We start from the raw sequence: 18,475 nt of genomic DNA on the forward strand, positions 1-18,475 counted from the left end.
AATTACCATTAAAACAATGTCAGTCATTCGGTACGCAATCAAATAGTGAAACGATTTTCTGACACATTTTACGGCAATCTTGTCATAAGTGAAACGAATCAAAAAAACGCCTTTTTGGAATCGCTTATGGATGATGATGGACATGTACTTATGAATGGAGAAAGCATATTTTTTCGTCGTATGCACCGAACAATTCATTCCTTGCTCGGGGAAAGATGAGTGTCATTTCGTGCAATGGGGCAGTCGATCTGCTGTGCATCCGTAAACAGGACGAGCCATGTAAATTTCATTAACTGATTTGATGAAGATTCACATCGAATCTAGATGATTCAACAGTGAATTATAATTCACACAATAAATTTGAAATTTAACAAACTGTAGTACACCCCATTCTTCCAATCATAAAGCAGCAGCAACACTTAAGAGAGAGCCCGTTACCATCCGATTGCATGCTTTTGACGTGGCCCTGTTGTTTAGGACAACGCGCACGGTCCCTGACGAATTATCGCTTCCCGTGCAGAAGAACGCACGGGACGACGCTGATGGGGTTGGTGATGGCGACGATGATGATGATGGCGATGGCCGGAGCCAAGAACGATATGTTGACGGTAACATATGTGTCACCTTGCAGAAAAATTCTTTTCGTTCGCGTTCAGCATGTCGTTGTCCACACACGCATATCAAATAGTAGAACTTCAAATAAAAAACGGTCGACGACTATCGTCCGGGTGTGTCCGAAAGAGGCGAGATTATTCGAACATTTTCAGGAAGTGGGTGACGGGTACTTAGCAGCTATCCATCCATCTCCCCCAGACACAGATCTCAGCGTGGCACTGGCACCCGCGTGTCTACTGCAACGCGAACGTTCACGCAACGCAGTCACGCAGCTGGAATGGTATTCCAGTGGATGAATTATTTGTATGCGAGAGTACACAGCTGTGTAGAAGATTATTTTTTCGGGGCGAAAGAGATAGTTTAGATACTGTAAAGTAGTGGCAAAAATAAGTGTAGTGGATTGATACTAATATGTGCGTTAGACTGGCACACATCATTTTTATCTTTCTGCATCCTCCGGTTTTTTGCATATACTCATGAACTCATGATACAGGTCGGGCTCGATTATATACAGACTCGATTATATGTGATTCGATTATATACAATTTTGGACTCGATTATATACAGTTGGGAAATTTTTTTTTTATATATATTTCAAATATGGCTTATTTCAAGAAGAAATGTAACCTTTCAACGTTAAGGTGAAGTTTTAGTGGCTATTACATATACAGTGGGATAAAATCGTGATTTTTGAAGATTTTGCTTGAATTTTCACCAGGAATTGTTTATATCGGTATTGCAGCCAAAATAAGAAAGATAGAAGTTGGGTGTCAAAGAATAAATTGTAGAGCGGAACATCAATTCAATTGACAGAAACAATCTAGTTTAATATAATTTTTTAGGATAAAATTAATAATAACACATTAAAAATTATTAACTTTGAAGTTTTTCACTTCCAAAATGTTGATTAAATCCACTAATTTAGTTGTTCTACTACTATATCCTGTATAAAATTTTCTCATCTTTCAAATGAAAGCATCAGAATCGTCTTCCGTAGCGTACTTTTTAATGTAGAGCCAATTTGAGGCAACAGAGTCAGAAACAAAAAAAAAGTTCTATAGATCTGTCATTGTTTAAATTCGAACATATGCGTAGGAGGATTTTTTTCAACAAATATGATCGTCTATCACCTCCTGAGAGAATATGGATAAATTAATTTTTTTCATATGAGAAAGGTGTTTTCTGGCTTTAAGGGGATGAATCAAAAATCAAATTCCTCTTTTATTTTCAAAAAAACTAAAAATACATGCAAAAAAAAACAAATGGAAAAATTTTTTTTTTGACTCGATTATATACAGAATTTGATTATATACAGTGAAAAGTGAAAATTGTGAAATTGCAAATGGTGAACTGGCACATTTAATTTCAAACTATCATGCCCAGATAAAATTAGAACTTTATTGTTTTTTAGCAATCTAAAGTGTTTTTGATTGAGTAACGTTTTGCATGGAACATTAGTAGCTGAAAAGGAAAAGTTCAACTAGTGTAACTGTTCTGAAAAATTGAATTGCAAACGGTTTATGAATAACTTCTTTCCGTCAATTGAATAGGGAAGATTTTTCTAACTTCAACATCATTTTTTTAAACCAATAACTGATAATTTTTTTTCCAATGGTAGGGTAGGGCGAGGCTAGTTGGTCATAGGGGTAAGTCGGTCAGTAACGATATGTTGGAAGCTGAGCGTCCAAAAAAAAAAAAAAAAATAGCGATCTATGGATAAAAATTTCGAAATGCTGATGCAATAAAATAAGCAAATTGGAAAAACTTTCTATTAAGTACGAACATTATGCCGATTTTTCCAAAAATTATTAACTGTTTGCGCATTATAAAATTTGTTCGGAAAATTATTACTAATCATGAAAAACATCGGTTCTAACGTAAAACTAAAGTTTATTGTATGTATTAGTTTTAAAAAATGTCTTCAAATGTCTTCACCATACTATCGGAGGAAAGTTCTTCACACAAAAACGGAACTGTAATAACTCTATTTGTTTATTTCAGCTTTGAAGGTTTGATTGTAACTCAAACAATATTCATGAAACTAATTGTTGAAAAGGTATGTAACCGGAAAACCTTCGATTCGTGAAGTGGTTTTTAAAGATCCAGGTTAATCTATTGTATAGTATAGGCCCAAAATAATAGAAATGCAATGTCACAATCATTCGAATTTTCGAGCGCAAATGAACTAATGTTTTCTAGAGAACATATGTATGCAGACCGCTTCATTCGCTGAGACTAAAGTCCTACTTTTTTGACAATATTTTCGGCCATCGGTTAGAAGTTCATGGACATAATATCTCTTAAAAATCCGCACGCACGCTAACAACTGAAATGTCTCCACATATTTCATAATGTCTTCGAATTGTCTTCCCAAAACTGAATGTCTTCAATCCTGGCATCTCTGGTGCGCCGCAAAGTGGAAGAGAGACGAAATGGCTGGAAAAGATTGCCTAACTAATTTCCAACAATGATGAGAATTTGAAATTTTCATTAATTTGTTTTTTTGTTCACCTGACTACATGATATATGTTAACTGTTTTTGTTTTGATTTAATTGATTAATTTATAATGAAGGATACTTCTAATGGAAAAACACTTATTACCTGCTCAAAAAAAACATGCTTATTATTGACCAACTTACCCCGTTTGTGGGGTCAGTCGATCAATTTATTTTGAAATATGAAGACGTTAATTAAAAGAAAAAGTTGATGGGTCTGAGCCTAGGGGCACGGACGGGATCTTGACATAGATTGTGTGTAGTAATTGCATTTACATTCAGTTTTTTATTGTTCAAAATCTGTTTTTTCTCTTTTGATACATCAAATGGATGCCCTGGAAAAACCGTTTCTTGTATGTACTTGTATCCTTTAAAGGGTTAGATGACATAACGTCATAGAATTCGGTATCACATTCTGTTAAAAAATGTACACAAAAATACCACTGAAGCCTACTACCCTACTACCCTTTTCTTCTGTTTATTCAATCGTACAGATGAAGACAAAGAGTCATCATGTATCATTTTCAAACACAAATTTAAATAGTTAAGACCTACATAAATATAAGCCTGAGTCAAATCAATCTATGACTACAAAAATATATTATAGATAAAAATAGCATTATCTCCTTCGTTACCACGTTGTCCGGAACATTGTAATTACTTTATAGCCCGGTAAGATCGCGACGACTCAAGCTATCATAATCCGATATACGTGAGTATACCCTTTCGATCTTCTAAATCAGCAGCCAGTTAAATTCATTAATTGCATTTTTACATAACCAAACTCGCTATTATAACATCCTGCAACACAATCGCATAAATTGTTAGCAGCAAGACCTACACGATAAAAATGTGAATTGAGCACAAATTGATTGGGCAACATACAATACAATAACCCATAAATGTCTATTATCGGTAAATGGAGAATAACTCATTATACGCATCAACTCACATTGTGAGCTAACGCCCGAATCAAGACAAACATATTGCTCGTTGCGTTGGGGAGGAAGCGAGTGGTTAGTGCAATCGCAAGAAAACATACCCATTTAAACCATCAAATTGTTAACTTTTTCTACTATATTCACTGTTCATGTTTTAAGCAAAAACATACTGAATAAATTTGCTGTCTAATGATATATAACACAACATATATCGCAATAACCATTTTGAGTGATATGCGTTTGAAAATTCTTAATAAATCGTTACATTTTTTCGTAGACTCCCCTATATAGAAATCAAAGACATAGTCCTATGTCACAATGTTAAATAAATGATTTTCTGGTTATTTTTCATTGAAAGGGTAAGCTTCATTGTGGTACATAACATTCTAGCGCAAAACTTCGTACTACAAAGTTATCATTCACTCAAAGGTTGTGTTGTGGTTGTGCAGGTTGTGAAATGAGGATTTGAAAAGTGAGCGTTCAATGAAAAATGAATGATTTTGTACGCTCATAACTCGACAATTTCTCGATGGATCGTAGGGATATTAGCATCAATCGATTGGGAATATTTCCACGCACAAATTCTATATTTTCTACACCATTGAAAATGTCAAGCATTATCTAAACGAAAATTCCGCGTTTTCACCGGTCGAATTAGCACAAGCAATGTCTGCTCTATACTGCCCATGTTTGTATAGGAGACGTAAGCGACAAAATGAACAAAATCGACTTTGTCGCCGTTTTGCATGCTACACAATGTAATACGTTTGTTCAACTTGCAAACAAACATTTTTTGTTCGAAAACATTTGTTCGAAAGAATTTTTGAAAAAAAACGTTTCCGAAAAATCACTGCTTGTCCGCATAACAGACGTAGTTCCATACAGCTTTCATACATCGTTCGAAAATCAACAATTATCAGTATTATGTGCTATAAGCTTAATCTACAGGGATTTCCATTTCGGGCTTCCGAAAGTATACAGCTCTGCGCTGACAACCGTTTGACATAGCTGTCAACCAAAGCGTCATATCGTTAGTTGAATGTCTGCCATTTTACAATATGGATCGTTTTAGCATCGCACAACGTGTTAATTTTGTTAAATTATACTATAAAAATGATGAAAAACCGGCAAATGTTTTTCGAGCATTACGGACGGATTTTGGTCGTCATGGACGGCCTACAGAGCACACAATCGCTAATGTAGTGCGTAAATTCGATCAAACTGGATCCGTAGCGGATATTGTGAAACCTGTGCATCATCGTAATGTGCGTTCGGCCGAAAATATTGCTGCTGTTGCTGCCAGTGTGGAGGATGACCCGAATGTTTCGATTCCACGGCGTGCTCAGCAATTGGGCTTGTCAAACACATCATTGTGGCGAATTTTGCATTTGGACTTGCACCTACATCCATATAAAGTCCAACTGGTACAAAAATTAGAGCGTGGTGACCATGGAATGCGTCGGGCATACGTCGATTGGGTGAACGAACAACAGCAGCAAAATGCGGAATTTTCGCATCAAATTTTCTTCAGCGATGAGGCACATTTCGAGTTCGGTGGCTATGTGAACACCCAACATTTCCGTATATGGGTCTCAGGAAATCCACACGTGATTGTTGAGAGGCCATTGCATCGGCCAAAAGTCACTGTTTGGTGCGCATTATGGTCTGGTGGAGTCATCGGGCCGTATTTCTTTGAAAATGAGGACGGCGAGACGGTAACTGTGAATGGTGAGCGCTATGGCCGCATGTTAACCGATTTTTTTTGCCACAAATTGAAGATATGGAAACGGATGACATGTGGCAGGACGGCGCCACGTGCCACACAACACGACCGAACATGACCATATTGCGAACGAAATTTGAGGGACGCATAATTTCGCGTTTTGGTGATGCCAATTGGCCGTCCAGATCATGCGATTTGAACCCGCTAGACTTTTTTTTGTGGGGATATGCGAAAGACCGTGTCTATGCCAACTCTCCGAAAACTCTTGAACATTTGAAAGACAACATTCGTGAAGTTATGACCGAGATATATGTGCCGAAAAGTCATCGAAAATTACCTGTTCCGGATCAAGGTGTGCGAGGAAGCCCTAGGTGGACATTTGAATGATGTTGTATTTCACACATAATGGCATAAACCAAACTTTAATTTGAAATAATAGTTTCATCGAAATTCGAATTCTAAGTGTGTTTTATTTCAATTTACTTTCGGAATTTAAAGTTGGAAAACCCTGTATTAGCGTTATCTTGTACTGCTCGTATGTTTACAAAATATATTGTCTAATCAGTTCGATAATTTTCATTCAGTGTACATTGTGCTGAGGTAGAAAAGTCTTTGTATGGAATGCGCCCAGGCGCTTTTTACAGAAGTTTGAAAAACCTGAGAGTGAAGCGAATTTTTGTTTATCGAACCATTAGGAGGTACCGTTAGACTTCCTATTGGGATGACCGGAAAAAACCGCCATAAGAAATTAAGCATGGACTGAGCGAATGATTAAAATTTTCAAGGAGAAAATCACATAAAAAACCGCAATGCTCTATACGTAAAATGGCCGCTGAACACAATGTTTCGAAACCGGCAATGAAAAATTTGCTCAAAAATTACCTGGAATACGAAGCTTTCAAGAAATGTTGAGTTGATGGAGTTTTGGAAGCTTCGAAAAAGAGATGGTTTACCCATTCATCGACCAAACTGTAAAACATATTTTTTTTTTAACGGAAGTCATTGGTGGAATTTTGGTTATTGATGTTGCAGAAACTCCAATCTTCTAGAGTTATTTTTTCCGGAAAATGGCCCAAAATCGAAAAATCACAAAACAAAAACATCGGCCAAAATCTACATTTTTCATCCTGTAGGAGGTCCAATCCAATGATTTTTTCCTACATCACAATGCGTGTTCTTTTTTCAAAGTAGTACTTCAGAATAGATTACATACTTTTGCATTTTATTAGGGTTTGTTTTTTGCTAGGTTAAATACTTTACGCTCTTAGTTGCTCCAAACCGATTTTTTGCCCATAAAGTTATACTAAATTGAATGAAATTGATAATAACTTTTGCTGCCAAAACCTTACGATATGGTTGCTTTTCAAAGCCATGAAAAATTATCAAAGTTGCTGTTCGCATAAAATGGGTTAGAAGGTCTCCTTCTATCCAGCACGATGGACAAGACATCCTCTTCTCGGATGGAAAATTATTTGTCTTGAAACAGTCCCACAATGTCTAAAACAACAGATTATGGGACTACAGTTTGAAAAATATCCCAGATAGTGGCAGAAACATTCCACGGTTCCAAAGCGCTGCATCCGGGATGATTTGGGGATGTATTTGCAAATGCGGCAAACTACCACTTTTGTTTTCATCGAGAACGGTGTCTAAATTTAATTAAATATAAAACGGATGTTTTGCAGAATGTCGTTAAGCCAAGCATGGAAAAATTGTATGGGAAAGATCATTACGTGTTTCAGCAAGAGCCTTCAGCCTTTTCATACCTTCTCATTAATCTTGCTCAGAATTGGTGTCGGGAATTTTTTTTATCTATATTATAGTGACTTTCAACTCATTTGGCTGGTTCGTCACTTTTACTTCAATTTTTGGAAGAATGTCGGGAGTGAGAATTGAACTCGTGACCGTTAGCGTGAAAGGCATGGATGTTACCACTACACCAGATCTATGCTATGTTAGTAATATGTAACCGATTACTCGCGGTTGGCTCGAGGTTAGAATTACAAAGATTCTCATAATTGGGATGTTGCAGTCTCCAGTACTATGTATATGTGGCCGACACGGGATACTTCCTATAGGGGTGCAACTGACCATTGATCAGCGACGCCCCCCTAGTCTGTACATCATATCAATCGTGGTGGATCTCTCTTGACTCGAGGAATCCAGGGTAGAATGGTCACTGGGCATGACTTGATATATGAAACGATTTATTTCAATTTTAATAAATAAAAACCAACGTGTGTTCCCGCTTGAGAACCGGTCGTTTGGTTTAAGCTGTCTGTTTTGTTGTGTTCATTCTCAACCAAGGAAAGTTTATACGCCGAGAAAAATTGGAAAAGTGAAGAAATATTAAAAAAAAGTGATTTCCCGTATGCTCTACATATAGTATTAGGTGTTGTTAGTCCAATTCAAATTTTCAATGGGTTGAATAAACACTCAGAAAGTAAAAATTATAAAAATTTAGCTTTTACGTTTCAAATATGTAACATGTTTTACTGATGAAAAAAAATTATAATTGTGTTCGGTATTGGAAATTGTCTTATATTACATTGGTGAGTTTTTTTTTCTTTATTTCATCCATACATAACACAGGAGGCATCTCGTCTAGGATCACAGAGGGCGGTTTCCATCATATCTCGTTCCATTTCGGTATCTTTTATCTTATACGCACCATCCAACGACTGTTTACCACCCTTCTGTCATCATCACTCCGTAAACACTGGAGTAAAGTGGAGTGAACAAACAATATCCAACAACCGAACAAAACGGCCCTTTTCAGGGCCACCAAATCATTATCAAAGAGTTTATCGATGTAATTCTTCAAACATATCCAAAATCAACAGATAGCCTAACGGAATCCTACGTCAACTATGCGGTTGTGTCTCCGACACAACCCTCCTGTGACTTTTTTTTTCAAAAAATCATAACATGAAAACAAGATTTCTGATTAAAATATTATGTATAGCAAAGTTGTTGGAGAACTATTTAGGAAAAATAACATTTTAAATACTCCATTGTTTATCTATTCTATTAACTTCTATCTATCTTAATATTTTGTATATCGAAAAATCCTCCCTTTGATTTTTAAATAAATGTCTATTACAAAAGTCTTTTAATTCAACAAATTTTGAGATATAATGGTGTTGTGTATTCTTCAAAATGTGGGTACGAATTTTTAAAAAATATTAAATTTCAATACTTTGCGAAATTGTAACCATTTAAGACAAGTAATATGGAAAATGGAATATACATGTGAATCCACATGAAAAACTATATAGAACATTTTATTCTAGAACTAACCGTACTCGAGATATTACCAATTTCATATTGGGTTGGGGGAAAAATAATGCATTATTTTTACGTGAAATTCAAAACTCTTTTTTTTAATATACCTCTGATTATCCGATTTAGGTTAAATATGAACCATTTTGTTGTAAAATTTGTTGTCATCCTAAAGGTAGCTTCATAATGTGTCTCTCTCGTAGAAGTCCTTGGTCCATATTGGCGAAAAACTGTAGCAGTTTTTAAAACGAATAGTAGAAGCAGCTTACAAGCAGTTTGAGTGATTTGGAGAGCTTGAACGAGCAGTATCCTTTGCGTACAACGTGATATACACTACAACATGGTGCAGCATGGTCGAAACCATCCCGAAAGGATTATTTGAACTGATTGAGAACTTAAGACGACCTGCGAATTAGAAACTTACCACCTTTTTCTCGCATTGAAGAATTTTCCAAGTGATAAGAAATTGGGATCAAGAGAAGATTGTAAAAATTTATATTTTTACAATCTTCTCTTGATCCCAATTTCTTATCACTTGGAAAATTATTCAATGCGAGAAAAAGGTGGTAAGTTTCTAATTCGCAGGTCGTCTTAAGTTCTCAATCAGTTCAAATAATCCTAAGTAAGCTATCTAAATCGGGCCTTTTTGAGAAAATTCTCCCCAAACCATCAAATTGCTACCTGCAAAGTAACGAGTTGAAAAATTGAATGACACGTGCCGTAAATCCTTTCAGTATGAAAAAAAATATTTTCAAGTCGAATCCTTTTATCAGAGAAGTTCTCCTGAAATAGTAAAACTCATGGGATTAGCTTCCACATTAGTTTTTGGACTCGTAGCTTTGGCAATGGGATTTTCATGTTTTGGTGAGAATTTTCTCATAAAGGTCTGGGTTAGATAGCTTACCATCAACACGAACGAACAGTCAGACCATTTATATGACCATTTTAACATTAAATTCGATATTTGAGTAAGATTTTTCAACGGTGTATTTAAAATCTTATTTGTTCTAAACACTTCAATAGTTCCCCAACAACTTTGTTTTGAAAAAGACGTCTGGATTTGTAGTTACATTTTTTTTGAAGAATAATGATTCTACATACCCCCTTAAAAAAAATCAGTTGTAATTAAAAATTGGTCATATGATAATGAAAATTGTGGTTTTGGGTGGTTGCCACTATATAATCGAAGGGTTCGCATCAAAATCTGCCGTCTTTAGGCTGATTGTGCGTGGAATTGCTCAATGTTTTTTTTTATGTTATGTTATGTGTTGTTTTATGTTATGTTATACATTATGTCATACATTCATATTTTGTTCATTGGGCCCCCCAGGAAGTACCCTCGTCTCTCAGATATGGAAATTTATTGGATGACAATCCGCTGGTTCACAATCGACCGGAATTTAGATAAGTTACACAACCCAACATATCTGCATGATATTATTCTTACGCACTTGTTCCTGTTCATGTAATGGCACATGAATTGGCCGAGCAACACTTCACTAAATTTAAAACTGTTCGAACATATGTGAATTGTAGGTTGTCGCAAATGTTTCCAACAAAACCGCATGCAGGTTTCTAATTTTATTAATTTCCGTTTTTATTCACAGGATAATTATAAAATTCCTAAAATAATTTCATTATTGTTATTCATGAATATAAATATACGAGTTCATCCTTACATTTAATATTCTAAGTTAAATTCTTCTGCATACAGTTTAATATACAGACTGTTTTGTTACCTCAAGAGCCTACAAAATAGTGCAATGTGAATTCAAGGCTTTACAATTTTATAAAAATAAAGGTAATTCCAATTCTTACTCCGAAAATGAGATGATGATGGAATAATTTAAATGGTTAAAACTACGAATCCGCGTATTTGGTTCACTTGCTCACAATGGTTCTTAATATATGATGATATCAACAATGGTTCGAATCTCTTCTATTGTTTATCGTTGCCAAGGGGTTCTGATGATAGGTGCGACGAATTGCAATGCATTTCGGTAACACTCCCCCCCGGTACACCGAGATAAATCGGTTTACTGACAGACGCGCCTACATCCAGAACAGCGAGTTTGACTGCTGGTCTCTCGTATATGCCCGACGATGTTTGGACCGTAGCACGGCGAACTTGACCATCTTTGCTGCAACTAGTGGAGATTACACGACCCTTAGGCCAGCAGTTTCGGGGAAATCTTGGATCCACTATTATCACGATATCACCGATTCCGATTGGCTTAACATTTGAAAACCATTTAGTGCGTCTCGTGAGTGTGGGAAGATAGTCCTGAACCCATCGCTTCCAAAACAAATTCGCTACTACTTGAGATGTATGCCATGAGCGTTGTAGAACGATGCCAGTATCAGCGAATGGTACGACCGGTTTGGTTCCGTTTGACGAACCCAAAAGAAAATGATTCGGGGTTAATGCAGGGGCGGATTCATCATCGATCGGTACATCCGTGAGAGGTCGTGAATTTATGGTGTTCTCTATTCCCGTTAAAGTATTCTTTAAAATCTCATCGTTGATAGACCGTCCAGGTTGAATTTGGTTCAAATTCTTTTTCAGAGTCTGGATTAACCTTTCCCAGCTACCACCCATGTGTGGAGAGGCAGGGGGGATAAATTTCCATGTGGTGACCGTACTTGTGAACTCTTTCATTATTTTCTCTTGGTCAACATTTTTCCATGTTTGTGTAAGTTCTTTACTAGCACCCTGAAAGTTAGTACCGCAGTCACTATGAATTTCGATCGGTGTCCCTCTACGCGCAATAAAATTTTGTATTGCCATAATACATGATGCTGTACTCAGACTGTATGCGATTTCAATATGAATGGCACGTGTTGAAAGGCATGTAATTAGGACTCCCCAGCGTTTTTCTGAGCTTCTTCTGACAACTACCGTTATAGGGCCAAAATAGTCTATGCCCACATAAGAAAACGGGCGACAATACGCGTCTAATCGTGCCTCAGGTAAGCTACCCATTAGAGGGGGGACAGGACTAGCACGAGTTATCTTGCATAACTGACATTCTGTTTTTACCCTGGTTGTACATTCGTCGTATTCGGGGGATTATGAATTTCTGGCGTAATTCATTGAGCGTCGTTTCATGATTACGGTGGTAATATTTTTCGTGGTACATTTGTACTATTAGTTTAGTACCAGAATGCTTGCGTGGTAATATTATCGGGGCTTTCGTTTCGTACATAGCAAATTTACAAGCGTCGATGCGTCCCCGCATACGAATAATATCATCGTGGTCTACGAAGGGATTATATTTATATAGAACGCTGGTTTTTGGCAGTAAAACTTCTTTCTTATTAGCATGTGAACTTTTTAAAATCGCCAGTTCGTCGCTGAACGCTTCTCGCTGTATTTGACGGTAGATGTGTTTCTCCGCTCGAATCAGTTCCGGTGATGTAAGAGGCCCCAGGGTTTTGGGTCGTTTCTCTGAACTAGCTCGTATGTTGGATACAAAACGTAATATATATGCTTTCACTGAGATCAGTCGCTTCCACGATGAGAAGTCATCTATGTTGAGGACAGGTGCGGTGGAAGTCACGTGTAGCAGAATATGAGGGCGTAGCTCTTCTGTTGTTTGTCTGCATCCTAGTTGATGCCACGGCCAGTGATTTGTAGGAGTTCCTAGGAATTCTGGTCCACAGAACCATTTACCCTCACTTCGGAGATCCGGGGGTCGATGCCATTTTGTTCCATCGTCTGCGATATTTATTTTTGTAGAAATCCAACTCCATTCTGAAATGTTGGTTAGATCCAATATTTCGCTTACTCTATGAGCGACAAATTGGCTGTATTTCCTATGGTCGGAACGCAGCCAACAAATCACGTCTCGAGAATCACTCCAGAAATATCGCCTAGCTATTTTTGTAGAAAGCGATTTACCGAATGTGTCGGCCAGTCGAGCGCCTATTACAGCTGCTTGAAGCTCAAGGCGAGGTGTTGAAGTGTACTTAAGGGGTGCGACTCGTGTTTTGGCCGTTGAGAGCGTAGTTTCTATTTTATCATTTTGTTGAAACCGTAGATATATCACTGCTGCAATGCCCTTTTGGCTTGCGTCCACGAATGTATGAAGCTCGACTTCGTTGCAATTAGCTATGGATGTACATACTCGATAACACCTTGGGATTTGAATCTTCTCTACCAGCGGCAACCAGGAGAGCCATGTGGTCCAATTATTGAATTGCTCATCTGAGATCGGATCATCCCATCCGATCTGACTGCGCCACACGTCTTGGAGAATTACTTTCAAATACATTAGGAAGTGCGAAATTAATCCTAAAGGATCAAAAATCGTCATTAGTACCCGCAGCAATTCGCGCTTTGACGGGACCCGACTTCCGTTAAGTATACTCTTGTCAAAACGATTGTAATTTATTTTATACGTGAAACGGTCGGTTCTCGTACACCACCACATACCGAGAACTTTTTCAGTAGATAGTTCAGTGGACAAATCGAGACATTTTTCGGCAGTGCTAACTTCGCTAAGAGCTTCGAGTACTCGTGAGGAGTTTGAGATAAAGTTGCGAATTTCGAACCCTCCTTGTGCATGTATATATTTTACGTTCTCGGCTAATTCGATAGCCTCTTCTTCGCTTTCCACGCTGACTAACATGTCATCGACATAGTGTTTCCGTGTAATTACATCCACGGCAGCAGGAAATTGTTGAGCAAATCGTGTGGCATTCTTGTTCATGACATATTGTGCGCTCGATGGAGAACAACATGCTCCAAAGGTCATGACTTGCATGATATAAACTGTCAATTCACCATCATGCTCTGGCCACAAAAACCTCTGGCAATGTTAATCGCTGGAATTTATTCCAATCTGGTGGAACATTTCGCGGATGTCACCACTCAGTGCTATGCGAAATTCGCGAAATTGGTACAGTATACTAACCAAAGACGTTAGCAAATCTGGCCCCTTAAGTAGGAGTGCATTCAGAGAGATGCCATGAACTTTAGCCGCCGCGTCCCAAACCAGACGAACTTTATCCGGCTTATTAGGGTTGGTTACAGGGAATACCGGGAGGTACCAGACCCGACTACGTGGTTCGTGCAGTTCAGCGGATGTGAGTTTCCTAACATAGCCGCGTTCTAGTATTCTTTCATTTTACGATCCAGAGTTTTAGCTAGTATCGTATCTTTCAGCATACGTTTTTGGAGACATTGTGTCCGGCGAATCGCCAGAGGTTTACTATCGGGTAAGCGTGGGTTATCATATCTCCAAAGGAGGCCTGTTTCGTACCGATTATCATGTAACTTGGTTAAACTTTGCAGCAACTTTCCAGCCCGTTCTTCTTCCGGCGGTATCAGAATTATCTCAGGCTTGCTTATACCCAAGCTATCCCACGCGAAGTATTGTTTCATCGCGTTATGTAAATCGTCAACCGGAGCCTCACAAATATGACAGCAATGATGCGCGACGTCTGCGGTTAACTTCGTTTCTCTTCCACCATAAATCGTCCAGCCAAGTCTTGTTTTCACGGCGATGGGATCGTGCGAATTTCCTTCTTTGCTTTTTATAGTGTTTATTAGAAACGCATTATTGGCACCAATCAACATTCTCGGACGTATACTACGATATGATTGGAGTGGTAATCGACGTAGGTGATGATAATTTTCTCTGAGAACGGCGACATCCATTGACTGCTCCGGCAGCAAGAGCTCATCTACAGTTTGAACATTTCTAATAGTGTACTTCTTCCCTGGGTTTCCGTGACTGGCGATCTGTAAATCAGTTAACCGGGAGTCCTTTTCATACCGGCAGGTCCCACCGGTCCATCTTAACCATAGTGGGGAAGCGATCCCTTTCGCTTTCAATTCATCCGCCAAATTCTGTTCCAGCAGTGTTACAGAAGACTCATCATCCAACAGCGCGTAAATCTCTGCTCGTGTGTCAATACCGTAGAGGACAATTTTAACAATTTTGAAAAGTACCGAGCTCATCACACTCTGGTGACTATAGTTTTGAGCGTCTTGACTGGTGGATGGTTGCGGTTCAAATTGAGGATTCGTTGGCTCGACGTTTTTATTTGGATATTGATCCTTTTGATCATTATGCAATAGTTCGTGGTGTTTGAAACTACATCCGTTTCTTCCACAAAGTTTGTTTATTCTGCAGCCACCTTTATGTGGTTTTAAGCATTTTCTACAAAGATTGCATTCCTTAACAGTTGCCCAACGAGCATCGTAGCTCAACTCTAAAAATCGTTTACATTTTTCGATGGTAGTGCAATTCGATTTGCACACAATGCACGATGGGAATGATCCAGCGCAGGATGGCTTGTTCGTATTATAATTTATGTGTTTGTCATATTGATCCGGAGAGCTGACGTTACTGTGCGTGTTCACAAAGGTAGTGGGTTTCCTAATTGTCCTCGACGATTTCAGATCTAATGGTGGAGTACTCGGCAAGTTGACTGAGCTAGCGGCTTCTGCAAGTGTAAAAATCCATGCAGCAAATGCATCAAGATTGGCTACTGGTAATGATTGTTTATGTAATGCCCAGGACAATTTCATTGATGTTGGTAATTTATCAACGAGGTTGTGAAGCAAAGATAAATTGCAGCTGTATTCGTGAATTCCACAAGCTTCGATCGTCGCGTAGAGATTTTGAACAGAAATAGCGAAGTCCACGAGTGTCTGAAGTTTATCCTCACGTAGTGCTGGTATATTAGATATGTTGTTGATAAGGCTGAGAATTATAGCCTCTGGTTGTCCAAACAACATTTTTAGGGTGGACATGATGCGAGGAACATTCGTTGGAAACAATAAGAACCGTTTAACTGCATCGTATGCCTTTCCTCTAAGGCATCTTTGTAGGCGAAAGAGGTTTTCGTCGTGCGAGAACCCGCAGAGCTGGGTGGTATTATTGAACGTGGCCAGAAAGATTGGCCATTCTTCTGGGTTACCAGAGAATGGTGGCAGCTCTTTTGATACCGCTTGTCTCGCGGCCAGTTGTCTACGGATGAGAAGACAATCCGTTGGATACTCTTCCGGACTAAACAGTGAGTTTTTAACACTAGGAACGACGATTTCTTGACGTACTGATGTATCAGGTCGAATTGATTCACGTTCCGGTGGGTTACCTGCTATCTGCTCTTCTAAACCCTGATTCGCGGTAGCTAGATCGGTTTTTTCAAGCCATTCCTGGACCTTTTCGAAGGAGTGTTCTTCTTCGTTGTCGAATGGGGGTTCCTCATTTTCAATTTCCTTCAATAGAGCGTATTTTTTTGCTAAATATTTTCGCTTATTCGCCTCCTCCTCTAACTGCAATTTTCGTTCCTCTTCTAATAGTTGAAGCTGTAGTTGTTTCGTTTTATTCGACTTAGTGGATTTCGCTTTCGATGGTGCCTTTTCGTGTTGTAAATTTCGTTCATCTTCCAATGGTTGAATTTGAAGAATCTTTAATTTTTCCGATTGAGCGGACTTCGCTTTCGATTGTGCCTTTTCGAGTTGCTCGTGTGACCTTAATGTCCTCGCGTTCACGCATTTTGGACACTTCCAGTCCTGGCTTTCTACTTGTTGCGATACTCCTACACAAGAGAAATGAAACCACTTATCGCAGTGGTCACACTGCACCATTTCCATGTCGTCGTTTCCTCGACAAATCTGACAACTGCGACCCATTGCAGAGAGATTGAGGTAGGCCTGCTTGTCCTGTTCTGGAACATCATCAGTGTTCGTTTGGTCTTTCTTTAGTGGTACTCCCTTCTTGGATGACGATGAAGCTGTGACGTTTGTCGACTTCTTAATGCTCGAGGTTTTTTCAGCCATGTTTACTCTTCAGTAAATGAATTTTATAAATTGTCGCAAATGTTTCCAACAAAACCGCATGCAGGTTTCTAATTTTATTAATTTCCGTTTTTATTCACAGGATAATTATAAAATTCCTAAAATAATTTCATTATTGTTATTCATGAATATAAATATACGAGTTCATCCTTACATTTAATATTCTAAGTTAAATTCTTCTGCATACAGTTTAATATACAGACTGTTTTGTTACCTCAAGAGCCTACAAAATAGTGCAATGTGAATTCAAGGCTTTACAATTTTATAAAAATAAAGGTAATTCCAATTCTTACTCCGAAAATGAGATGATGATGGAATAATTTAAATGGTTAAAACTACGAATCCGCGTATTTGGTTCACTTGCTCACAATGGTTCTTAATATATGATGATTTCAACAATGGTTCGAATCTCTTCTATTGTTTATCGTTGCCAAGGGGTTCTGATGATAGGTGCGACGAATTGCAATGCATTTCGGTAACAGTAGGTTCTATTGAATCTTTTTTTCTCGTCGTTATATTTATCATTTATTAGAGAAATGAGTGATTTACTATTTCGAATTGACTTATGTTTTTTCTTTCATATATACACATTCTATGAATAAATACTTCATACTTACACGGATTTTATCTAATAATTTCACTGCAAATCGAATTTTTTGGTACTGTCTCATTAACCTTGTTGATGATAATAGATAAACCTCATAAGTTTCGTGGATGTGACGTGACGACTGCAGTATGGTTTGCTGACAGCTATGAAAGGTTGTAAATTGGTCTATTTTGAAACAATCAGTATCCTCAGAATACCATGAAAAGTGGAAAAATATCAAATAATAAAAACCATATCTTCGCATTAAAATGAGAATGCTCCCTATTATTTTTTGTGATCACAAGCCATACTCTGTTCATCACAAGCTATCACCAAATCACAAAAAAGCTCTGCTAGTACAAATCAATAAAGGGGCTATTATCTTGTAATTGATACACATCATAATCCACTGAAACAATTATCGGATCGGATGGCATGAAAAATCAATTGTTAAGGAATGGGATAAAAAAGCAATCCGTTGGTATTCCATTCGCGGTCAGCTTTTTTTTATACTCGCATAGTGTGATACTTGAAACATACATGTGCATTTGATCTGCCAAAACATGGACTTCATACTTTTTTTTCCAACGTACCCCTTCCCTCTCTGCCCCTGTGACTGGATTTGCGGCCAAGGGTCGGGTTCGCCCGTCAAATGTACAGCAAACAGACAAACAGTGAAATCACGGAATCACGGAAAAAATGAAGTGGAAATTCCCACTTAATTCACTTGCTCACTTGGGAGAACAGGGCGGCGGGTGCAGGAAGGATTTATGGGGGGGCGGCTACTGTGCGATGCACCCCTTCACTAGCCGGTGCAGGGCTATACACGCATTCAACTGCAACGAATGCGACCTGCGAGGCGTTGGACCGTACCCCCGCGCGCGATTCCTATCATCGGCCATATCAGTTGGGACCGTCGCGACTATTGCTGCACCGCTACGGGATGAGATGACCACTGATGGTGGCCCATCAAAATTGGTACAAAGCCACAACGCGCGTTGATGGCTTTCCGTGTGCGT

At 38.4% G+C, this 18,475-nt stretch overlaps 1 protein-coding gene across 3 annotated transcripts in view; it reads left to right on the forward strand.

Moving 5' to 3' along the window:
• The window catches only part of LOC129769980 (uncharacterized), a 200,881-nt gene that overhangs the window by 13,201 nt on the left and 169,205 nt on the right, over positions 1-18,475 (forward strand). Inside the window, exon 2 of one of the 3 annotated variants that reach the window (XM_055772529.1) lies at positions 2,617-2,671. The exons of the other annotated variants lie outside the window; for them this stretch is intronic. The gene's annotated coding sequence lies outside the window, so the exon portion shown is untranslated. The remainder of the gene's footprint in view (positions 1-2,616; positions 2,672-18,475) is intronic. 3 annotated transcript variants of the gene reach the window in all.

The sequence above is a fragment of the Toxorhynchites rutilus genome, chromosome 2 (assembly GCF_029784135.1).
Source record: "Toxorhynchites rutilus septentrionalis strain SRP chromosome 2, ASM2978413v1, whole genome shotgun sequence".
In the NCBI taxonomy this organism is placed as follows: Eukaryota; Metazoa; Arthropoda; class Insecta; order Diptera; family Culicidae; genus Toxorhynchites; species Toxorhynchites rutilus.